Source organism: Balaenoptera acutorostrata, chromosome 16 (genome assembly GCF_949987535.1).
Source record: "Balaenoptera acutorostrata chromosome 16, mBalAcu1.1, whole genome shotgun sequence".
NCBI lineage: Eukaryota > Metazoa > Chordata > Mammalia > Artiodactyla > Balaenopteridae > Balaenoptera > Balaenoptera acutorostrata.
The window spans coordinates 27,957,286-27,982,539 of record NC_080079.1 but is presented as its reverse complement, the minus strand read 5'-3'; the positions used below and the strand labels follow the sequence as shown (position 1 = coordinate 27,982,539).

General features: G+C 47.1%; 1 long non-coding RNA gene across 1 annotated transcript in view; it reads left to right on the top strand.

The window, feature by feature from the left end:
* Positions 1 to 16,312, top strand: part of LOC103004540 (uncharacterized) — a 31,604-nt gene extending 15,292 nt beyond the window's left edge. The window contains exon 4 of the long non-coding RNA XR_451439.1: positions 16,221 to 16,312. This is a non-coding gene — a long non-coding RNA (uncharacterized LOC103004540). The remainder of the gene's footprint in view (positions 1 to 16,220) is intronic.
* The last annotated feature ends 8,942 nt before the right edge of the window (positions 16,313 to 25,254 follow it).

The following is a 25,254-nucleotide window of genomic DNA, read 5'->3' as shown; positions in this document are numbered from 1 at the left end:
CCTCTTCATTCATCAGGCTGAGCTGAGCATCCTTTTAAGTCTCCACAGTCTGGAAGGCGGTGGGGAGTTGGGGTGATGCAGAAGAAATAGAGGCTCTGATCATCCTGGGAAGTAAGTCTTCCCGGGAAGTTGATGCCAAGATAGACCCTGAGGAGGAAAGAGACTGGAATCCACATTCACATGGAGGGGATGTGAGCCTAATCAGACACCTGGGTTGCCCCTCTGCGCAGCTCCTGCCTGACTTCACCAGGCCTGGAAGCAGTGGTTCTCAACCAGTCTGCACGTTAGAATTTAAAAACATACCACAAGGACCACCTTCAGAACAACTGGATCAGAATCTCCGGGGGTAGGGCTCAGGCATTGATGGGTTTTAAAAGCTCCCCAGGGGATTTTAAAGTAGCCAGAGTTGAGAAACACAACCTCAAGAAAAGAGGTCTGGATAAGTATAAAAAGACTCTGCTTCTAACCTTCACTTTATCATTTCCTAGCTGGTGGGCTTGGGCAGCCCATTGGACCTCTTTGAGCAGCCCATCGAACCTCTTTGAGCCTCAGTTTTCTTATATCTGTAAACTGGGGATAGTAACCTCGACCCTGCCTACTTTATACAAGTGTTATGATGCTCAGGTAGACTGTTAAATGTGGTGTATTTTGTTAATTATATAGGGCACTATATAAAAGTGAGGTGGAATTAACCTATACAGACACTAAAATACAAATAAGCACACAAGGGACTTCTCTGGTGGCACAGTGGTTAAGAATCCGCCTGCCGGGCTTCCCTGGTGGCGCAGTGGTTAAGAATCCGCCTGCCAATGCAGGGGACACGGGTTCGAGCCCTGGCCCGGGAAGATCCCACATGCCGCGGAGCAACTAAGCCTGTGCGCCACAACTACTGAGCCTGAGCTCTAGAGCCCGCGAGCCACAACTACTGAAGCCTGTGTGCCGCAACTACTGAAGCCTGTGCGCCTAGAGCCTGTGCTCCGCGACAAGAGAAGCCACCGCAATGAGAAGCCTGCGCCCCACAACAAAGAGTAGCCCCCGCTCACTGCAACTAGAGAAAGCCCGCGTGCAGCAGCAAAGACCCAATGCAACCAAAAATTAAATAAATGAATAAATAAATAAATTAAAAAAAAAAAAAAAGACCATGGGTTTAAGTCCCAATCTGGTTAAAAAAAAAAAAAAAAAGAATCCGCCTGCCAACGCAGGGGACATGGGTTCGAGCCCTGGTCCGGGAAGATCCTACATGCCGCGGAGCAACTAAGCCCGTGCGCCACAACCACTGAAGCCCGCGCGCCTAGAGCCCATACTCCACAACAAGAGAAGCCACCGCAATAAGCCCGCACACCACACGAAGAGTAGCCCCCGCTCACTGCAACTAGAGAAAGCCCACACGCAGCAATGAAGACCCAGTGCAGCCATAAATAAATAAATTCATAATAAACAAAAACAATGGGTATCCGTGGTGGCACCTGCCAATGCAGGGGACACGGGTTCAAGCCCTAGTGCAGGAAGATCCCACATGCCGCGGAGCAACTAAGCCCATGCGCCACAACTACTGAGCCTGCGCTCTAGAGCCCGCGAGCCACAACTACTGAAGCCCGCGCGCCTAGAGCCCGTGCTCCACAACAAGAGAAGCCACCGCAATGAGAAGCCCACGCACCGCGACGAAGAGTAGACCCCACTCTCCGCAACTAGAGCAAGCCTGCATGCAGCAACAAAGACCTAACGCAGCCAAAAATAATAAATAACTAAAAATAAATAAATTTATTTTGAAAAACCCAAAAACAAAAACAAATAAGCACATGTGTTCACTTGGCACAGTAGGTGCACTTGAGTGAGTACACACACACACGCAAACATACACACACCCACACACACACAAGACCAGACAGTGCTGGCTGGGTTCTGAAAGCAGAGCTGTGGTTCTCTAGACTTGGCCTTTTATGTTTTTAGCCTTCAGAATATGCCATTAAAATATGAGAGATGATCTCTGTGTGTGTGTGTGTGTGTGCGTGCGTGTGTATGAGTGTATGTGTTTAAATGATTGCTAAAGTGTGGCATCATTTGAGTCCGCCTGTCAGCCTATCAGAAACATCATCTATAACCTTCACTGTTTGCAGTTTAATCTCCCCTGCCTCCCTGAGGGCCCTGTTCTGACATTTTAAACCCCATAAATGACAGTAGTGCTCTTAGCGATTTTGAAAAAAGCCAAGCATTTGGAAAAAACACACATAGACACATACCCCTAAATTCCCCTTCCCTGAACACATGCTCACTCATGCTCATAAGTGGAATCACACACCTGCTCACACCCTTGTACTGGCCAATTTAGAAGTCACAGATATTGGCCAATGTAAGTGCACACACGTGATGGCAGGACACACATGTATGAAGGCCCAGCCGTGCATCTGGTGCCTGTGTATACGCTCCAGTAGACACACAGCAGACACACCTTTCTGGTCCCATCTATTCCTCTGCTCCTTGGCCTTGAAAGAGAATGGAAGAATCCAAGGTCCTTGGAAGGCTGGTGCTGGGAGCAGTGGGGTGACATGGGAGGCTGAGGGGCCCCAAGTCTTGGGTTAGTGTTAGGCAAGGATGTACGTTAATAGGCTCAAGGTCTCCACTCTTGGAAAGCCCATGGGTAGAGGGGATAAAAAGCAAATTGTACCCCGCCCTACCAGCAACCAGATAGCTCACCACATTTGGGGAACTGGAATGAAAAAAGAAAACCCAGAGAGGCATATTAAAGTGTTAAGCATGTGAGTATAGAAGGACATGGTGTAAGATGTTGACAGTGAGCTCCATAAGGCAGGGCCCTGTCAACTCCTGGCTGTATCCCTAGGGTTTACAACACACCAGAGGCTCATCAGTACTTGTTGAATGAATGATTGAAAGAATGTGTAAGCTCTAGAGTGAGTAAGTAGTAAGGGGAATGTGTGTGTCCGTGTGTGTGTGTGTTTTGTGTGTGTGTGTGTGTGTGTGTGTGTGTGTGTGTGAGAGAGAGAGAGAGAGAGATGGAGATGGGGATGGGAGATTGGATAGTTAAGGACAGTTTCTTAGAAGAAATGACTTCTGATCTAAGACTGAAATAGACGGGCCCACATCATATCTGATATCCATTTATTCCAGGGTAAGTGGCTGGCTTTTCTTGCTCTGGACTATCTCTGACTTTGTAGCAAGATCTCCCTACTCAAAGACAAGACAGACTTTTCTTCTTATATGTGAGGCAAATGTACCAGCAGAGGATAGGGACTCTGGGCAGCCCTGCTTGATTCTGAGGGGCTCTGTGGATTCTTCGTGGCAGGGCTTGCTCTTATGCCTCTCCCTCCCACCACCTCAAGTCATCATGGCACTTTAAGGAACTTGTTTCCATGGCAACCAATTAGTGTCAGAAAATGAGGTCTGTGACATCAGGATGGGAGTGGGGTGAGAAACCTCCATCTCCCATATCCCTGGCTCACTGCTCAGTGTCTGCAGCCTTGTGGGAGGCCTCAGGGAAAGCTCCAGAAGAGATGCAGGACGTTGCACTCCTGAGGAGCACAGATTCTGGGTCAGGCAGGGCCCAGGAATAGGGACTGGGTGGGAGATCTGATTCACCTGGCAGTGTCCCTACCTGCCATTCCACTCCAAAACGCTGACAAGGCTGTGGGCCTGGTAGTGAGACAGTGTGGGAATCCTTAGAAGGGTAACAATAATCTGGGACCATTGCCTGTTCCCTAAGAGAGAGGGATCCCGGGCTTTCTTTATTTTGGGGGCTGTAAACACGGCCCAGAAGGAAGGAAGTCTTAGCTCTAGGAGAGGAGACCCTGCCCTTAGGCCTCACTTAAGACCTGTTGCCACCCACTAGGGATGGATGCTTTGGTCTACAGGAGGAAAGTACGCGCTTTAAATAAAGAGTAGGAAGCGCAGCTAGAAAGGCATCTGGAGAATGTAGGAGAGAGAATCCAATGGGCACTTAGCTCACTGATTCTTGGTGCAGAGAATGAGATGTGGGTAACAGAACTTCACCAATTTGAACCCCTAGATCCTTAGGACCACAGCTAGCTTTCTGAGGGAGTCTGGCCAATTTGGGAAGGTCATTCTGATCAGAAGATAAAAGGAAGAATGCAAAGGACCCTGTCCTTAGGAGAAAAAAGAAGTCTGGGTGTTCATTTACGGGACTTCCTGGCCAAAGTATGTGAACCTCATCACACCAGCTGGGCAGGCTCTGCTGTGAAGTTGATGAAGAGGACAATGATGATGATGAAGGTAAACAGCAGCAGCTGTGTTTCTCATGGCACTTTACAAAACACTTTCGTCCTTGTAGTAGCCCAGTCAGCAGGTAGGCAGGAATTGAATTGCCTGCCAGTTGGGTCTGGAAGCAGACTCTAGGGTGGAGATTACTGTGCGGGAGCTTCACTGGGGAGTGCCCTTGGGATCATCACAAGTGCAAGGGATGGAACTGGAAAGAAGCAGGACTGAACAGAAGGAGAAGTTGAGCTGTGCTGCAGTCTCAAAAAAGGCCTTAGTGGACCACAAGGAGGGCTCTGAGGCTGGAATGGCCCTTCAGGACGGTCCCAAGTCGGGGAGAGGGGACTGGGCCTCCATATGCTGGGGATGACCAGGCATTGGATGCAGGCTGCCCAGGGGAAGGGCATGACCTTAAGTGAGGCAGCTCCCTTTCGACAGAGACAACTCCAAGGAAAGCTGCCAAGCCAGGGCAGCGCCTGGAGACCGTCCTTGAGTACTGAGGGAAGCAGGGCATTGCAGCACGGCCTCCACAACAGCAGTTACCACTTTCCTTTTGAAGATGAGGGGACTGAAGTTCAGATAGATGCAATGACCTGCCTCGTCATCCAGCTATTGTACAGGTAGGGCTGGAGTTTAGTTTCAGCATCGAAGGCTTAAGCCTTGGCTTCATGGAGAAGGGATTTCAGTGTAAAACTCTTCAGTGTGACTGCATGAGTAATTCATTAAGGGAACCCTCTCGCTGGGCTCCATGGAGGACAGGCCACCGGAGCTGAGGGTGCCCAGGGTGGGAGGCTGCAGGGAAAGCTCCGTGCGCTGTACCTGGGCAGACAGAGTCAGGGTGCAGCGACCCTGTGCCAGGCCTCCTGAGAGCCTGCTCAGCTCTGCCGAGGTCCAGGGAGCCTCCTCCCCCTCTGGAAAGGGGAGACTGTGGCTTTAATCCTTCCCGGCACAGAGGCCACAGAGCTGGCTGGTCTGGGCCGTAAGAGAAACTTTCAGGGGTCCAGCCAATGGTCAACCTCCCTGGCCAGCCCCAGGGGCCACCAGCTGCCTCAGGAAGGCCTGGCAGAAGACCTTTGTTTGCTGAGGGATTGACAGACGTGAGGGAAGGAGTGGGCAAGGTGACAGAAGGTGAGAGATACCAAGGCGGAGGCCAAGAGAACAGAGAGGGGGCTGACGCTCTCAGAACTGGCCACCCCACAGAAACAAGCTGAAGGAAGGCAGTCCCTCGGCTGGGCCATCTATGCCCTGTGGAGGATTCTGGAAGTCTCTGAAGAGTGTTATGAATACGTGCGGTAGGGTGGGGGTGGGGCCGTGACAGGATCAGGTGAGCATGGGAAATGGAAGTCCACCTGCACGTTGGAATTGCTGGGTCCTCAAGCTGGGAGTGACAACGGTTCTTGCTCTTGTTTCTTACAAGTGTCCCTGGCTGGGAGGCGGGAAAGAGCCCTGAGCCACTAAGGGGGAAAGACCCAGAGATGCAAGAGGCAAAGGGACAGGAACCTGATGGCAGCTTGGGAGGCTCTGCCAGGGAGACTCACAAGGATCTACCAACCTCTACCCAGTTGCCCTTTTGCCCTGAGGGCCATGGACATGTGCCCCAGGGACCCGGTCCTTCTTGCTCTTTTCTGGGAGGCAAGAGTGAGTGGCCACAGCTTCTGTCCAGGAGACTCTGATCAGAAAGGGATTGTTGAATATTTTTTTTAAACTCTGTCACCTTGCCCTTCCCCCATACATTTCCCTTCATGACCTTGTGACTCCTCCATTAGGTCTCCTTTCTTCTTGCTTCAAGAAAAAGCCAAGCGCGAGGGCTGGGGGCCAGGGAGGGAGGCGAGGCGGCAGAGAGGCTGAGCCAATCGCGGGTCTGCAAGGTGCAAAGCAATCAGCGGAGCCGCTGGTGAGCGGGTCACTCAGTAGTGCGCACATCAGGGTGAAATCCTTTCAGCTCTTCGCCAAACCCCTAGTGAAAGACAATCAGGCTCGCTGTCACCGAGCTAATTCTGTCTATATAAAAGCAGTAATGAAATTCACGGCAGGATTACCCTCTCCATCCAATGGGCCAGCGTCACGGTGACATATCTCTCTTATTGCCCGAATGTAACACACCATCTAATTTACGTCGTGTAGCGAGCAGGAATGAAATGTTCATAAAGAATTGCTGCATCTCGTCACCTTAACTGCGGCCCGGGGCTCTGAGGCATCTGTCAGGGAGAGGAGCAGGAGGAGGGAGGGCGGGCGGGGCTCAGGGAGCAGCAGCCGGGGGCAGGGGTTCTGGGGGTGGTGGTTTCTCAATAGGGTGAAGTGGAGGCAGAGGGAGATGGGCGCTGGGGCAGGGTAGGGAGAAGAGTGGGAAAGGGGGCCACGGAGGGCTTTGGGGAGGCAGGGGTAAATAAGGGTAGGATGGAGTGGTCTGTAGGGAGTGATTGGAAGTCTGTGTAAGTCTGGGGAGCCAGAGAGTCTGAGAGAGTGTGTGTGTTTGGGTGAGTTTGGGAGGATAAATGAGTGCCTGGTTCATTGGGGAAATGACCCTCTAGGTGCCTCCCAGATACTGCGGGGCCCCTGGTAGTCCCTCTCATTCTCTGGAAGTGGAAATCCATCCACCTCTGAAGGCTATCAGAACCAAACTCTTGGGTTTGTGAGAAAGAAGACCTTTAATAGAGGTGAGCAAGGAGCAGACAGACACTAGGAGCAAGTTTACAAACCTAGGGGCATCTATGGCTCCTCCGGCTCCTCATCTGCCCCTCAGGACCTGACCATCAGCTAGCCCTTTCACCTCCACTCTGAAGTGTTCTACTCATCCATCCTTTTCTTTCTATCTCCACCACCGCAGTCCAAGGCCACTGCCATCTGTTGCCTACCTAACTCCACACCCCACTGACTGACTCCACACCCCCTTGCCCTCTTGCCCCCTCAACTCAGCCAGGTGGTGATCATCTCACTACTATCATTCCTCTACTTGAAACCCTGTTATGGTGTCCCCTTGCTCTTAGGACAAAGACAAGAACCCATGTCTCCAACTTCTTTGCCCTACACTCTCAGTCTCATGTTGTGCTCCAGCCATATTGGGCTTTTCCTGTTGCCTGAACGTGCCATGTTCTAACCAGCCACTGGGACTGTGCACAGGTTTCCTCTCCTTGGAAGACGCCTGTTGGCGGGAGCAGCACCAGCCCCGCATGGCTTTAACGCCCACTCTCACTTCTGATGTCAGCTGAAGTGTTGCGGCCTGGAGGAAGCCTCCTGTGACTACCCACACTTCGTTACCTCGCTCTTTGATATGCTTTCCTATCGTCATTTACTTCCTTTACAACACAGAGCACATATTGTAAGGAGATGTTTCCTTTTGTGACTATCTGATTACAGCCTGTATTTTCCCACTGGACTCCGAGCTCCATGAGGGCAGGGACCCTTATGTCTCCAACACCTGGTACAGTATTCAGGGACATTGTAGCCGCTCGATGAATATTTGTGGAATGAAGGAATGAGGGGCCTGCACAACCACTACAGGGCTAGAAACCCTGCTCCTTCCTTCTTCCATTCATTCAGCAAACATCTACTGAGTGCCTTCTGTGTGCCAGGCACTGTCAGAGGCACTGTGGTCACAATGCTAAACAAGTGAAGACACAGTCCCTGCCCCTGAGGCGCTCACAGTCCAGGCAGGGGGATAGGCAAGCACCAAAAACAACCAGGGTACTAAACATGTCCTGTGCTGCTTTACTCCGGAGACGAACCACATCCTGGGCCCACTGTCAGAGCCCCTACGAGGAGGGGCTGATCTTCTGGGGCTATACAAAATTCCCCTAGACACAGGTCAGACACCGTTGGGGGGAAAAACTAGCAAAAGAAAGCAACTATATTAAAGAGACATAATTGGATTTCTCTTACTAGTGCTAACAACAACAAGAAGCATTTATTGAGACTCAGCTATGTGCCAAGCACCTCACAACGACTGTGACTCCTATGGATTATTTTCCCTGGTTTATAGATGAGGAAACTGAAGCTGACTGAGTTATACAGCTTACCCCCAAAGGTCACACACCTGGCACGCAGTTAATGCTTAATAAATATTTATTGAGTGAATGAATGAATGAGAAGCTGATAAGTAGTAGAAAGGGCAGGCATTAAACCTAGGCGTTCTGGCTCCAAAGCCCCTGGGCTTTCTATTATTCATTTCAGGTAACTATTTTTGGACTCTCAGGGGCTTCAGTATTAGAAAAATAACCTGAGGTTGGACTCTGGATCTATGCTTCCTTCTGACCCAGACCCTAGTCTGAACATCCATAGCCTTCCTGCAGATACACATGATACCTCAGATACCAGAGAAGATCAGACCTTAATCCCTTTGCGGAAACACCTATAACGTGAACCCTTTCTAGTCCTGTCCTGTCTTTGTCCAACACCCCAGGCTTAGGTTAGCTTATCAAGAAACCTAGGAAGGGGGAGTTCGCTGGTGGCCTAGTGGTTAGGATTCAGGGCCCCAGGTTCAAGCCCTGGTTGGGGAACTGAGATCCCATAAGCTGCCCAGCGCAGCCAAAAAAAAAAAAAGTCTAGGAAGGGATCTTTGTGGGAGATAGACCATCATTCTCATGTGTATATAATCAACCACATCTTATACTATGTCTCTTGTGCCTAAGCTATGTGGTCTTTTCTCATTGATTCAGACATATTACTCACCAGATGATCTATATCTATGTGGGACGTTGTGTGTGGACATGTGTTCATGTATGTATATATACACATGTATCAGTAAAGCCATCCTTTCATTAGCTCTCTCATACCCAGTGGTATCTATTCTCTGTGTATGGAGACACCTGAGTCTGTACCCTGAAGTTCCCTCCCCCACAGACATCTGGGGATATGTGTCCCTGAAGCTGTCTTTCCCTCTTGCTTCTACCCTCCACTCCTAAAAACTATACATGACCTTCCAGCTATTGCTGGGAGGACACAGAGTGGGATTATGTGCCATGTGCTTCCTCTTATTTTGAGGAAAGTTCTGCTCCCTGGCAGTGGGTAAATTTCTCTTTATCAAAGAGCTAATGCATGGATATATCATCAAAGAGATAATATATACCTGGCACACAGTAATCTCCTAATTCATGCTAGCTATTAACATTATTATAGCTCATTTGTCCTCCCTGACCAGAGGGCGTCCCTCCTTCACCCCACAGCCCTCCTTGGGCTGGAAGTACAAGTAACCATATCCATTCTTGCCAGGGAGCTGTGTGAGGCTTGGTGCACTTACAAGGATCTCCTGGGGTGAGAGGCTCCGGGCCATTGTCATCTATATCTCTCAGTAGGTTAAAAATCTCACACACCACTGGCAGGCAGGACTCCCTCATATTTTTTTAAAGTTTCCATAAAATAAGTCTCAGGAGTATCTTTAGATGTCGCATCCAAAACCTTAAACTTCTAAGATACAGATTGTTTCCTAAACCCATCCTCTTGCAACTGACATCTTTCCTCCTACACTGGACCTGAGGCCAGACCCACTGGCCAATGCCCACCAGAGAAGAGCAGTTGCAGTCATGACACCTGATAATCCTAACTCCTTTCATTTGGCCCAGGCGGCCAATCCTTCCAGCTAGTGATCTGTTGTTGTTGTTGGTTTTTTTTTAATGAAAACTTCTTTCTTTCTTTCTTTCTTTCTTTCTTTCTTTTTCTTTCTTTCTTTCTTTTTGGCTGTGTTGGGTCTTCGTTTCTGTGCAAGGGCTTTCTCTAGTTGCGGCAAGCAGGGGCCACTCTTCATCGCGGTGCGCAGGCCTCTCACTGTCGCGGCCTCTCTTGTTGCGGAGCACAAGCTCCAGACGCGCAGGCTCAGTAGTTGTGGCTCACGGGCCTAGTTGCTCTGCGGCATGTGGGATCTTCCCAGACCAAGGCTCGAACCCATGTCCCCTGCATTGGCAGGCAGATTCTCAACCACTGCGCCACCAGGGAAGCCCTAGTGATCTGTTTTGTGGCTCTGCCAGAAGCTGACATTCTAAACCAGGCCCACTTCTTCAGGTGAAGCAAGATATCATTCAAGTTGGATACAGAGCATTCAGTAGCAGAAGCAGGGGAGGGTGGGAATGAGAGAGAGAACAGCTATTGAAAAGAATCAGGATTCTCTGGACAATATCAATCCCTAAATTGGCATCAGGCATTCTTTTCAGGGTCTGTGGAAACCCAGGGGTCTGCACCTAGAGGTGTATTAAGATAAAGATTTGTTTGATTGTTTTTGGACAGGCAAGAGGGGGAAGGAAGATTCTATGGAACAGATAAACTAGAGGAGGTTGGTGATGGATTGAAAACTGGAATTCAACCCTGTCAATGTGTTTATTTGATTTCTACATTTTCCTCCCCCCTTTATTCCCACTCCTCTTCCCCTTCCCCCAGACTGACATAAATGAAACCCTGATGGCTATTTCAACTGCAACCTTTCATATCCAGGGAAGCCTGAGCTTCCCAGCTGCCGGCCAGCTCTGATTCTCTAAACCCAGAGAAACCAGCTGGTCAGAGTTCTCAGGGATGGCAGACCCCAAGTGCAAATTTGGCTTCTGCTACCAACAAACTCTGATCATGGCAGATCACTTAACTTCTCTGGGTATTGGCCTTAATATTAACTTCCTCCTCCCGCCTCCACACACACCACCCCAGGTGAGAGTAAGAAGTATCCTGAATTTCATGAAAAATGATTCTAGAAATTCACCTTTCCATTTCCCAGTATAATCACCAGATCAGAATGTAATCCCCATGAGGATTAGCTTGATCTTGTGTGGGCCAGTCCTCTTCACTGTTGGCCTGGACAGCTGTTTAGTCATCAGCCAGCAGGAGAGAGTGCGAGTGGGTGGGTGCAGCTCAGCCGTGCTGCTGAGTGCACGACCCGTTATGATAACAGCAAAGATAATTTTCCAGCTTCCTTGCTTGTCTGAGGGCTTTGTGTGTACCTCCAGATACCACATGGTTTAAAACTGTGTCAGCCCAGGGAATTCCCTGGTGGTCCAGTGCTTAGGACTCTGCACTTTCACTGCTGAGGGCCTGGGTTCAATCCCTGGTCAGGGAATCCCACAAGCCACGTGGCACAGCCAAAAAATAAAAATAAAACCGTGTCGGCTCAAAGCAACAACCAGCATCCAACCTGCTTAGAGTTCAGTATGATGGCGAAGGGATGTCTAGCATGTAGATAAAACTCAAAGGCCCTCAAAATGGAGACTAATTGATGACTTGAAGAAAAAGGCATAAATTCCTGTTAAGTATGTCTCAACTCCCTTGCTCTCCAGGTCCTCCCAAAGCCAGAAACTTGGTTTTGGTGGTCATTACCTGCTCAGTGTCATTAAATTCTCTGGTAATCTGCAGGGATATGTAATTATGCTATAGTTAGTGATTGTTCACTAAGTAAACCCTTGGTGTAGTTACCATGTAAGTCAACGGTATTTACAGGGTATTTTTTCTGCCTGTAACTCAAAGCCTTACCGAAACGAATTGGAATTGCCTTCTGGAGGCCGTTGTTATAAATTACAGACCCAACATCTGTCCACATCTGCAATGTCTAGACAGCCTGTCTCAGCTACGAGAGAGGGGAGAGATGAACAAGGAAAAGCAAGGGAGACATGAGGAGTGGCAGAGGGAAATCTCAGATTCGCACAATTTTTCTCTGCAGAGGTTTACCCAGGTGATTCCTGTGCTGGCTTCTGAAATGGATCTGAATCTTCAGAAGCCTAACATCAAGCTCTGGAGGGTTCAGGATCTGACCATCAGCCCTGAGTGGGTTGGCAATGCAGCCACTTTCTTTGGGCCACATCTCTGACCCGACAGGCTCTCAGGTCACAGTGTGTCCTGGAAGTTACAAACACAGGGACTGATGACGTCCAGGTCAGGAGAGTTGCCTGCTTCTCCAAATTCCCTCCATCCCCTCACCTGCTCCTCGCTGACTCTCACCCCCACCTGGCTTAGCTTTTGGGGGGTGAGGCATTCATTTGCCTGCCTTTCCTGTGGTCCCTCTCCTGCACCCCCATAAGGAGCCTGCCCATCAGCTGAGTGATTGTATTTTTTTACAGTTCCTAGCACAAACCTTCTCATTTATATGTAAAGCAGCCATTAGTCATAGCTCCGTTCCCACACACTGCCTGATGTACAATCACATTTTGCAGCGGATGAATCTTTCCACACAGCTGCTCTGCTATGAATAATCCGTCTCTGGGCCCATAAATCAGAAAAAAATCATGCACCTCGTTCGCCTGATCCTTACACAAAGTCATATATTTTACATGAGGACGAGCTAAATATTCATGAGTCTTAAAGGCTTTTTCATAGGCACTTGTTGGGGTTGTTTTCTACTATTGGGGGGATACCAAGGTTGTATTCAGGAGAACCAGGGATTTTAGAGAAGAGAGAAGAAGAGGGGAAGGAGAGAGAAATCTCTGTGTTTGAGTGTGTGTGTGTGTGTGTGTGTGTGTGTGTGTGTGAGAGAGAGAGAGAGAGAGAGAGAGAGAGAGAGAGAGAGAGAGGGATTGAGATTCCAAGCTTATCTCTTAGTCTAGGAGTCATGCGGGACAAAGGATGCTCATGTGAGGTCTTAAAAACATGATATATACTTGTTCACCTGAGCTTCTATCCTGCTCAGAGCCATGAATATTGCCTCCCTGACCTTCAAGTTCATTTCATAACCTTTGCCCTCTGACCTGTGCAGCAATGACTTTGGCCCTTCTTGGTGTAGGGAGGTGCCTGGGAGCCCCACCCTGATTTGATAAAAGCAGAATTCAGGGTGAGGGAGGAGAGACGTGGGAAATGAGCAGATACAAAGAAAACCATTCTGATGCTAACAAAGCCTTTGGACCCACACACAACTTCAGGCCTCCAGAAGCTTCCTGGGGTTTTTGTTTATACCCCATTCTGGTTCCAGAGAGCATTTAAGGTGGCTTTCTTCAGCCTCTGCTGTATCTCCATCCCCTTGTCTATTTCCCTCCACTCACCCTCTTAGACCCCCAGGCCCTGATCCCTGCAGTCTGCTCAGAGGGCCCACATGCTCTGCCAGGATTATTCTCCCTGCACAGCCCTTCAAACTCCCCCTCCTTTCTGAAATGCAAATTTTGACCCCTCCAAGAAGCCTCCTTCCACTATACAGAGGAGAAGGAGTTACTTGCCTTGCCATGCAAGACCCGCTTGCTTTCCCTAGGTAAACCACTTATCACACCAACTCGTCTGCTGGCAGGTACTTTTTCATTTTATTCTGGCATTCGCTCAACATTTGTCTGTGTGCTCAGTGACGCTGTCTGTCTGACTCATTAATGCTGTGGTCTGCAATGAAGATGATGATGTGTCCTCACTTCCCTTGGAAGGGTAGAAAATTCTTCATCCTGGATTTCACTGACTAGATGAAGCATATATTGCTATTTCTAGGTAGATTTCTTGGATTTAGCTTTAGATTTGGGAACATATATAAGCTTCTCAGACCCTTTCAGCCTTCAGCGGATGATGATGACTTGTGTTCCAGTAGCTGTCCTCAGATGAAGAACTGTCCCCAAACTGTAGTGGCACCTCTGTGGAGAAAATCACTTCTCTGTTTAATCACTTCCATGCCTCAGGTGGGCAAACTGAGGCATAACCTTGGCAAACTACTTTCTCAAGACAAATCAAGAGGAGATGACAGGAAGCTGCAATTGCATACTAGTTAACTTTTATGATTTTGACTCAGGGCATCAAGTTTTTTCCACCAACCCCCAGGGTGAAAGGCCAGGCATCAAAGCCTTTTCCCGTTTCTCCAAGTTCCACGGGTTTACCCTCTCCGCTACCCTTTGCTTCTCTGGCTCTCAACACACTCTTGCTAATGTTCAGAAAGAATTAAGTAAAAAACCTGCCAGAGAGGAGGAAAAAGTCCAAACTATCACAGATGGCCGACTCGCAAATTTAATTTAAAATCATTCTTTATTATCCAAAATATTAAAATTAAAGCTATAATGCCCAAAGGAAAACACAGATTAAAACCCCCTATGTTTCACAGTCACTTCCTCAGGGGGTCCCCAAAACACTGAGTAAGAATGCTTTGAAAAGAAAGCAGGCATGCAGGAGCAAAGAGCCAGCTGTAGATCATTGAGCCAAACTCGGTGACTGACCCAATCAGCTTCCCTTAAAGCCAAACACCAACTGTTTCATATGCAATTAATGATTGCCCTGGCAAATGAAAGTGCATCAAGTCATCACAGGCATCACTGAATGAGAAGACACACAGCAGTCACAGGTAGCTCATCCCTGGCATCTACATAATGATATTACCAGGCTAATCTAGGCTCAGAGATTTAATTCTGCAAAACACCATGCACTAAATATTTATATTCATAAAAGGGCTAAGGTGGGGAAAAAGCCCACGTGCTGCCTCTAGGCTCCCCATTTGTTTAGAATAGGCTGCTGGCTCATTTGCTGGGGTGTATGGTTGGGGTCAAGGGCATCAGTCATGTGTCAGTAGAATTCCAGTGTTTCTGGCCCCAACTTCACCCTTCGAAAAGGCTCATTGCTGGATTGGGTATTTAGAGGTACCCAAGAGAAGGCAAAGCAGAAAAGGAGGCCCCCTCATATATCAGCTGAAAAGGGGGCAGTAGAATGGATGAGAACGTCTGTTCTCCTTTCTCTGGTGCAAAAAAAAAAAAGTCCAGAGAAAGAGCAGAGACTGTTAGACTCATTCCTTACAAATTTCAAATTTTCAATTGCAGATATAGTTCCAATTCTTGGTACTACCACACTTGAACTGTAAAACTGAAGAAGAGCGTCTTTCCAAATAGTCATAAATAAACCAATGCTGATGGAAAGAACAAGTGTTTTCTTTGGCTTTTTGGATTTGTCTCCATTTCCTCTGCTGGAGCCTAATTCTGAACTATGGCCATTATTCAGATGTTCTTTGCAGTGCCCTCCTGGGCCTGACACCTCCAGCATACAAGGCACAGGACCTAACGTGGCTTGGCCTCAGGGGTTGCCAGGATCATTTCTGAGTCCATCCTGGAGACTCCTCCTCTCCTCTCCCCACTCCCATCTCAAACCCAATTCTTTTTTTTTTTTAATTGAAATACAGTTGATTTACAATGTTGTGTTAATTACTGCTGTACAGCAAAGTGACTCAGTTATACATATATATATTCTTTGTTATATTCTTTTCCATTATGGTTTATCACATGTTATTGAATATAGTTCCTGACCTTGTTGTTTAGCCATTCTATATATACCAGTTTGCATCTGCTAATCCCAAACTCCCAATGCATCCCTCTCCCACCCCTCTCCCCCTTGGCAACCACCAGTCTATTCTCAATGTCCGTGATTCTGTTTCTGTTTCATAGATAGGTTCATTTCTGTCATGTTTTAGATTCCACATATAAGTGATATCATATGGTATTTTCTTTTTCTGACTTACTTCACTTAGTATGATAATCTCTAGTTGCATCCACTATTTTGTTCTTTTTTATGGCTGAGTAGTATTCCATGGTATATATGTACCACATCTTCTTTATCCATTCATCTGTCGATGGACATTTAGGTTGTTTCCATGTCTTGGCTCTTGTGAATAGTGCTGCTATGAACATAGGGATGCATGTATCTTTTTGAATTATAGTTTTGTCTGGATGTATGCCCAGAATTGGGATTGCTGGATCATATGGTAATTTTATTTTTAGTTTTCTGAGGAAACTCCATACTGTTTTCCACAGTGGCTTCATCAACTTACATTCCCACCAAGAGTGTAGGAGGGTTCCCTTTTTTCCACACCCTCTTTAGCACTTGTTATTTGTAGACTTTTTAATGATGGCCATTCTGACTGGTGTGAGGTGGTACTTCATTGTAGTTTTGATTTGCATTTCTCTAATAATTAGCAACGTTGAGCCTCTTTTCATGTGCCTATTGGCCATCTATATTTCTTCTTTGGAGAAATGTCTCTTTAGGTCTTCTGCCTATTTTTCAATTGTGTTGTTTGCTTTTTTGTTGTTGAGTTCAAACCCAGTTCTTTTAATCCAGCCCCCTCTGCCCTTCTCTCTCCTTGGCAGAAAATGCAGATGATGGAGCCTGTCGGTTCCCTGTGCACACCATGACTTGGAGCCTTCAGCAACTTTTCCAGTGTTCTGCATATTATAATCGAGATGAGATCAGCTAATAAAAATTACTTTGGTTACAATCCAAAAAGATTAACCAGCCTTAAGGGTTTCATGGCTATACATTACACTTTTCAATTTTCCTACAATTAAGCTAACGACAAATAATATTGACAAATAAACTGCCAGATCTGCTAGCTGAAGCCCTGCCATGGCAAGAGTGTGTTGTTCTGCTGCTGAGTGATTGTCTAGCCATTGCCTGCTCGTAAGGTCCAGCCTGTGAGTTCTAACACGCTGGGGCACTGGCACTCTGGCTGCCTGGGTGAAGGGGCTATGAGGAATGGTTGTTGGCTTTGCTTTTAAAAAATAATTTTAAAAAAGATGATAATCCTGACTCTTGCCTTCCTGCCACCTCTGAAGAATATTCCTGGTTTCCACTGATTTATCGACCTCCTGCTAGAGAAGATCCAAGGTGAGGAGACCTATATTTTCGTGAGGCACAACTACAACTCATTAACTAATTTGGAGTCACAAATCCAGGGCCCAATATAAACTAGACCTAGCACTAATAAAATCTGGGAATGGGCCCAAGTGTCTCAGTGAAAAACCCCTCCCACACAGATGCTGCTAGAGGTCTATGGAGGGCAGACTTCACCCCGCCTGGCTGCCCTGGCGTTGGGAAGAATAGAAGGCTGCAAGATGTTTTGGATCCTGTCTACAAAGCTAAGGTCCAATTACTTCTCCAGATATTTCTATTACGCAGTGTTGGAGAAGAAGACAACAGGAGAAAGGGCTAGGAGAGGAGAACTACAAAGGGAATAGAGATCATTGTTACCATTTAATGAGAGTTTACCATGTGCCAAGCACTGTGGTAAGAGCTTTCACTCAGTAATTTACTTAATCCTCATAATAATCTTATGAAGTAGACCTGCATTTTACAGCTGAAGAAACCAAGGCTTGGAGAAGTTAAATAGCGGTTCCAAGAATTGAACGCAGGTTTTGGTTGCAGAGCCTGTGCTCTTTACCACAAAACCAATGAAAACTGCCAAATGATTATAAGTATAGAAAGTATCTTTCTATAACAGAATCTAAATTCTGATCTAGGGATTTCCCTGGTGGTCCAGTGGTTAGGATTCTGTGCTTCCACTGCAGGGGGCATGGATTTGTCCCCTGGTTGAGGAACTAAGATCCCACATGCCACGCAGTGTGGCCAAAAAATAAAAAATAAAATAAGGGCTTCCCTGGTGGCACAGTGGTTGAGAGTCTGCCTGCCAATTCAGGGGACGCGGGTTCGAGTCCTGGTCTGGGAAGATCCCACATGCCGTGGAACAGCTGGGCCCGTGAGCCACAATTACTGAGCCTGCGCGTCTGGAGCCTGTGCTCCGCAACAAGAGAGGCCGCGAAAGTGAGAGGCCCGCGCACCGCGATGAAGAGTGGCTCCCGCTTGCCACAACTAGAGAAAGCCCTCGCACAGAGGCGAAGACCCAACACAGCCATAAATAAATAAATAAATAAAATTAAAAAAAAATAAAAATAAAAAATAAAATAAAATAAAATAAAATGTAAAATAAATAAATAAATTCTGATCTAGGTTAGAAACAGGACATCTAGCCTCAGTCACGCTCACTTTGATACAATGTTTGATCTTCATCAAAATCAAGAAATATCTGACAAGAACCCAGGCTTCTGGGCCAAATGGGAGAGTAAGAGAGTGTTGTTTCTCCAATTATGAGAAAGAGAGGACAGTCTTTAAATCATTGGAGAAGCTTGTTAAAAATGCAGGTTCATGGACCCCACGCAATCTTCTTGATCAGAATCTCTGAGTAGGAGGCTCCTGAGTCTACTGTTTAACAAGCTCTCCAGATGACTGTGCATCCCCAAAAGGAAAACTGAAACCATGCACCTCAGATTGGGACTTGGACCCACGTGCTGGGACTAGAACCCAGCCAAAACCCACAGTCTTCCAACTGAGATCACACACCTGGTTTCAGGACTTAATGAAGCTCAGGTTCTTGATGTCTCATTGCAGAAAGAATTCAGTGAGAGACAAAGTGATAGGCAAGAAGTGGATTTATTTAGAGAGAAACATGCTCCACTGAGTGTGGGCCATCTCAGAAGGTGAGAAAGGCACCAGGGTATGAGGTTGTCAGTTTTTATAGGAGTGGGTAATTTCATAGGCTAATGAGAGGGAGGAGTATTCCAGCTATTTCAGGAAGGGGTGGGGATTTCCAGGAATTGGGCCACTTCCCACTTTTTGATCCTTATGGTTGGTCTTGGAACTGTCATGATGCCTGTGGGTGTGTCATTTAGCTTGCTGATGTGAGTGTATACTGAGGTTCAAGGTCTAGTGGAAGTCGACTTGTCCACCATCTTGGACCCATTTGGTTCTAATCAGTTTATGTCATGTACTCGGCTACGTCATTCTTTCAAAGGTTGTGCCCTGCCTCCTTCCCTCCTGTTTCACTTCCTCCCTCCCTCCCTCCTCTTTCTTTCTTTCTTTCTTTCTTTCTTCTTTCTTTCTTTCTTTCTTTCTCCTTCTTTCTCTCTCTCTCCCTTCCTTCCTCCCTCCCTCCCTCCCCCACCTTTCTTTCTCTCTTTCTCCCTTTCTTCCTTTTTTTTTTTCCCAGAAATGTTTGAACAGGATTTATCTACCTACTCATTGGAATCAACACTCAGTCCATCCTCAATGGAGTTGTCCCTGATCTGAGTCTACAGGAAGCCTCTGAGTTGCCTCCTTTTTCTGGTTTCTCACAGTTATCACTGAGACTCACAGAGGAGTTCTGTTCAGGAACTCAGAGGTTTAGAATCAAGAGGTCTCATCAGTGGATTTAGCAGCTACATTGCTTTGTTCCCGAGCTAACACTGTCACCACCTGGCATTAAAGGGAGGGGACAGCACAATCTGTGCCCGAAAGGGTTTGGCTGTGAGCCATTCAGATTCTCACCTACCAACAATGACTTGATAGTGTTACAAGCACAAACAGACCTGAGCATTCAAGTGTGGCCCTCTGTCATCTGGCTTTCTACCCCCCGCCCCGACATCAGTGTGGGCCCTTCGTGCCCTCTGACCCTAGAGGGAGGCAGAGCAAGTCCTTCTACTAGTCTCTTCTCTCCCTTTCCACCTCCACCGCACAGCCCATCCTCAGATCCTGTTTCAATTCTGTCTGCCATGGTCTGGCCTCTTCTCTGAAGAACTGCCTCAGTCAGACTCCCTGACAGGTGACTGAAGTAGGGAGAATGTTGGGAGGTGAGCCCTCATAACAAAATAATTAGATCTTTCAAAAGCCCAGCTTTACAACCCTTTGCACTTTTCCAGTATTATGTGATATAGCATCTCATTCTGTTAAATTCCGTGTTCTAGAGAAGGTGAATTAAAACCTATTAAAAAAAACAAACAAACTACTCTTCCATACTGAAATTCAAGTTAAGGCCTCAAAGCCAAATCTTGGTGTATGAATCTTTGTATGTCCTCTCTCTGTCCCAGTCCTTATCATCATCATCACCACCATCTAACATTTACTGAGTCCCTACCACGAGCTAGGGCCCGGGCAAAGTGCCTTATGTGCATCTTTTCATCCTGGTCCAGCTAAACCTGGACTGCTAAGCCTGACCCAGGACAGTGGTTCTGCGGGTCAATCTCCAGGGCTGTGCTATGAATGAGGCAGACCCTCAGGCCAGCACTGGAACCAGCAGGGAGAACCCAGGGACTGGGGATAAAGTTTAGATACGTTGCTCTCTGACAGTTGGGACATGGTTGGGACAATTCTCTGACAGAGACTAGAGAGTAGAATTTGGTCATGTGTCCATTTAATAACTAGGAGAATGATACTAGCTTAGGATAGGGGAAGTCTGAGCTCAAGGAAGCCTTTTTTTTTTTTTTTTTCTGGTCTTGAAATTTTTTGCGTGTTTATTTTTTATTTATTTTTATTTTTTGGCTGTGCTACGCATCATGCACAATCTCAGTTCCCCAACCAGGGATCGAACTCTCGCCCCCTGCAGTGGAAGCGTGGAGTCTTAACCATTGGAGCGCCAGGGATGTCCCCTTATTGAAGTATAATTGATTTACAATGTCGTGTTAGTTTCAGGTGTAAAGCACAGTGATTCAGTTTTATATATATATATATATATATATATATATATATATATATATATATATATATATATATACACACACATGTATGTATACACACACACACATATATATAAAACATATATATATGTATATATATATTCTTTTTTCAGATTATTTTACCTTATAGGTTATTACAAAATATTGAGTATGGTTCCCTGTGCTATGAGGTAGGTTCAGGAAAGCTTTGAGATCAGAAGTCAGTAAGGAGCCTTATGACCTTATATATTGCAAGCTACCCACATATTCATAGCTGAAATGATATGAGATTTGTATCAATATAATCCAAAGGATGGGGGAAAGAAGTTGGTGGGGTACAAATGAAATATAAGTGGCCATAAGTCAATATTTTTGAAGCTGAGTAATTGTTGCAGGAGAAGGGGGAGCAAGAGAATGGTCATGTCCCAGGTCTTGGACTAGTTCCTGGGATGGGCCACTAAGTGAGAGTCCTTGGCATTGTGCAGGGAAGAGCTCAAGAGTGAGCCATAGTAAAATGAAAGTGAGTTTATTCAGAGACCACATTCCATAGGCAGAATGTGGTCCATCTCAGAAGGTGAGAGCAGGGACTTCCCTGGTGTCCCAGTGGTTAAGACTCTGTGCTTCCACTGCAGGTGGTGTGGGTTCCCCCAAGCCACACAGAGCAGCCAAAAAAATAAAAAAGGTGAGAGCACCCCTGGGGTATGGGGTTGTTAGTTTTTATGGGCTGGGTAGTTTCGTATGCTAACAAGTGGGAGGATTATTCCAACTATTTTGGAGAAGGGTTGGGGATTTCCAGGAATTGGGCCACTGCCCACTTTTGGGCCTTTTATGGTTAGCCTCGGAACTGCCATGGTGCCTGTAGGTGTGTCAGTTAGCATGCTGATATATTACAATGAGCATATAACGAGGCTCAAGATCTACTGGAAGTCTAATCTTCCAACATCATGGGCCCAGTTGGTTCTAACCAGTTTTTGTAGTATCCTGTTTTTCTTAATGGCTGTGTCATTCTTTTAATGTTGGTTCCCTGTCCCCTTCCCTTCTGTCTCCTAATGAGTAGAAGGAAGTTCACTATATTCTTCTCTTTCTATGTGTTTGAAAGTTTACATAATTGAAAGTTACACGCACACACATACACACCCATTCTTTGTGTGCATGTTTACTTCCAGGTGTTTTCTTTTCCTCCCTCCTTCCCTTCCTTTCTTCTCTTCTCTTCTCTTTCTCTCTTTCTTCCTTTTCTTATTTTTAGTTGTTTTGTTATTGTTTCTCAAGTAAGGTGCCTTTATTTATTTATTTATTTATTTTTTTTTTTTTTTTTAATGATCTTGAATCAGATGCGTATGTTTGATTGATTGATTGATTGATTGATTTTGGCTGTGTTGGGTCTTCGTTTCTGTGCGAGGGCTTTCTCCAGTTGTGGCAAGCGGGGGCCACTCTTCATCGCGATGCGCGGGCCTCTCTCGTTGCGGAGCACAGGCTCCAGACGCGCAGGCTCAGCAGTTGTGGCTCACGGGCCCAGCCGCTCTGCGGCATGTGGGATCTTCCCAGGCCAGGGCTCGAACCCGTGTCCCCTGCATTAGCAGGCAGATTCTCAACCACTGCGCCACCAGGGAAGCCCCTATTTATTTTTTAAATGGCAGCCTGTTTTGGCTGTGGTAAGGGCAAACCAAGTCAAATGGGGCCACTGAGGAAACGGTTCCTAGGACCCTAGGGGCAGTAGTGGTAGAAGGGACAATCATGGGACAACCCCAATAAGACAAATATTCTGGGATAGGGAACCCAGACCTCTGTGAAATAGGAGAGAAGGGGGAAGGGCACAAACTTTACAAGAATGACATAGCCTAAGGACATGACATAAGCTGATTAGAACCAAATAGGTCCAAGATGGCGGACGAGTCGACTTCCACTAGACCTTAAACCTCAGTATATGCCATTGTAACACATCAGCAAGCTAAATGACACACCCACCAGCACCATGACAGTTCTGAGGCCGACCGTCAAAGATTAAAAAGTGGGCGGTGGCCCAATTCCTGGAAATCTCTGCCCCTTCCCCAAAATAGCTAGAATACGCCTACCACTCTTTAGCCTATGAAATTACCCACCTCTATAAAAACTGACAACCCCGTACCCTGGTGCCCTTCTCACCTTCTGAGATGGCCTACACTGTGGAGTGTGTTTCTCTCTAAATAAATCTGCCTCTTACCAATCACTTTGTCCCTCACTGAATTCTTTCTGCGATGAGACATCAAGAACCTGAGCTTCATTAAGTCCTGAAACCAGGTGTGTGACCTCAGTTAAAAGACTGTGGGTTGGGCTTCTCTGGTGGCGCAGTGGTTGAGGGTCTGCCTGCTGATGCAGGGGACACGGGTTCGAGCCCTGGTCTGGGAGGATCCCACATGCCGCGGAGCAACTGGGCCCGTGAGCCACAACTACTGAGCCTGCGCATCTGGAGCGTGTGCTCCACAACAAGAGAGGCCGCGATAGTGAAGAGGCCCGCGCACCGCCATGAGGAGTGGCCCCCACTTGCCGCAACTGGAGAAAGCCCTCGCACAGAAACGAAGACCCAACACAGCCAAAAATAAAATATAAAAATAAATAAATAAATAAAAGATTACTTAAAAAAAAAAATTCCTGCTATTAAAAAAAAAAAAAAAAAAGACTGTGGGTTTCGGCCGGGTTTGAGTCCTGGCCGCATGGGTTCAAGTCCCAGTCTGAGGAACATAGTTTCATTTGTATAGCTGTCCTGGCTCCCTCCTCTACACTGCTAACCCTCAGAATTGTTCCCCTCAAAAATTGTCTCTTGGGACTTCCCTCATGGTGCAGTGGTTAAGAATCCACCTGCCAATGCAAGGGACATGGGTTTGAGCCCTGATCCGGGAAGATCCCACATGCTGCGGAGCAACTAAGCCCGTGCGCCACAGCTACTGAGCCCGCACTCTAGAGCCCGCAAGCCACAACTACTGAAGCCCACGCACCTAGAGCCTGTGCTCTGCACCAAGAGAAGCCACCGCAGTGAGAAGCCCATGCACCGCAATGAAGAGTAGCCCCCACTCGCCACAACTAGAGAAGGCCCGTGTGCAGCAACAAAGACCCAACGCAGCCAAAAAATAAATAAATAATTAATTTTAAAAAAAGTTGTCTCTTGCTATATGGAGGAGATTGTGTTTGATTTAAGGGGTAATTCTTCGACATCAAAGTTCTGACTCTACCTACCCCCCAGCCACCCCCCAGTCTGCTCCCAGACTTCTCTTGGGCTGACAGCCTGGCTGTCTGGATTACTCTCTGTTTATCTACTGACTAATGTGCCTCATATGGAAGCTTCTTCCAGCTGCAAGGCCCCCTGGATTTCCCCCTCCCTGAATGACCTGCCCTGCCCTGCAGGGCTGTCCACATTCCAGATCTCATCTACCCACACACCCCCAAGCTGGTTCCATGCTGAAGTCTTCTATTTGCCTTTCCAGGGACACTTTCCATCCTTCCCACCCTAGCTGGACCTTGAGAAATAACCTACATGGACTACATCTTGCCCTCTGGCTCTGTTTGTTTGGCCAACAGGAGATAATGAGATTAGAGGGCGGGGGTGGGGGTGGGGGTGGTGGGGGGATGAACTGGGAGATTGGGATTGACTGTATACACTAATATGTATAAAATAGATAACTAATAAGAACCTGCTGTATAATATATATATATAATTAAATTAAAAAAAAAAAAGATTAGAGGGCAGGAGGAGAGTGATGTTTGGCTATGAATCTTTCCAGATCCCTCCCTGTTGAGTTAATGGGGAAGGGCTGCATCCCCTTTTGAAGGCCAATGCTATTGTCAAGTGGCCCTCAACCCACAGCTACCTCAGGGTCTTGGTAACCACTCTTTCCCCTCAACCCTTCAGGCTAGGAGTGGTATGGCTCCTCCTGTTGCCAGCCCAGGGGTATGAACTATCTTTTGTTGGTCTCCCTGCGACACCTTTGCAAATAGGCCTTTAATTAAACCCTATTCAAATTAATCTAGTTTGCATGTGCCAGGACCCCAAATGATACAGGCCATACTGTTGCCAAGAGAGCCCTGAAGTTAGTATATATTTTATGTTTTGTTTCCCTTACAAATAGAAAGCTTCCTGAAGGCAGGTCCTCTCTCTTGAGATTTTTTTTTTCTTTAATATTTTATTTTTGGCTGCGTTGGGTCTTCGTTGCTCCGCGTGGGCTTTCTCTAATTGCGGCGAGTGGGGGCTACTCTTCATTGCAGTGCACGGCTTCTCATTGCGGTGGCTTCTTTTGTGGGGCACGGGCTCTAGGGCGCTTGGGCTTCAGTAGTTGCAGCACGTGGGCTCAGTAGTTGTAGCACGTGGGCTCAGTAGTTGTGGCACACGGGCCCTAGAGCATGCGGGCTCAGTAGTTGCGGCACGCGGGCTCTAGGGCATGCAGGCTTCAATAGTTGTGGCGCACAGGCTTAGTTGCTCCACGGCATGTGGGATCTTACCGGACTAGGGATCGAACCCATGTCCCCTGCATTGGCAGGCAGCTTCTTAACCACTGCACCACCAGAGAAGTCCCGATACTATTGTTAATAAATGCATTTAGGCTCTGGGGTTAGACTACCTGCAGGAGAATCTGTATTAGTTATCTATTGCCACATGACAAATAACCCTCCAACTTAACAGCTTAAAATAACAACAAACATTTATTATCTCATATGGGTCAGGAATTCAGGAACAGTTTAGCTGAGTGTTCTACCCAGTGTCTCATGAGGTTGTGTTCAAGATGTTGGCTGGGTTTGTAGTCACCTGAAAGCTTAACTGTGGCTGTTGGATCTGCTCCAAGATGCTTCACTCATGTTATTGGCTATTTGGTGCTGACTATTGGCAGAAGGCTTCAGTTCCTTGCTCTGCGGA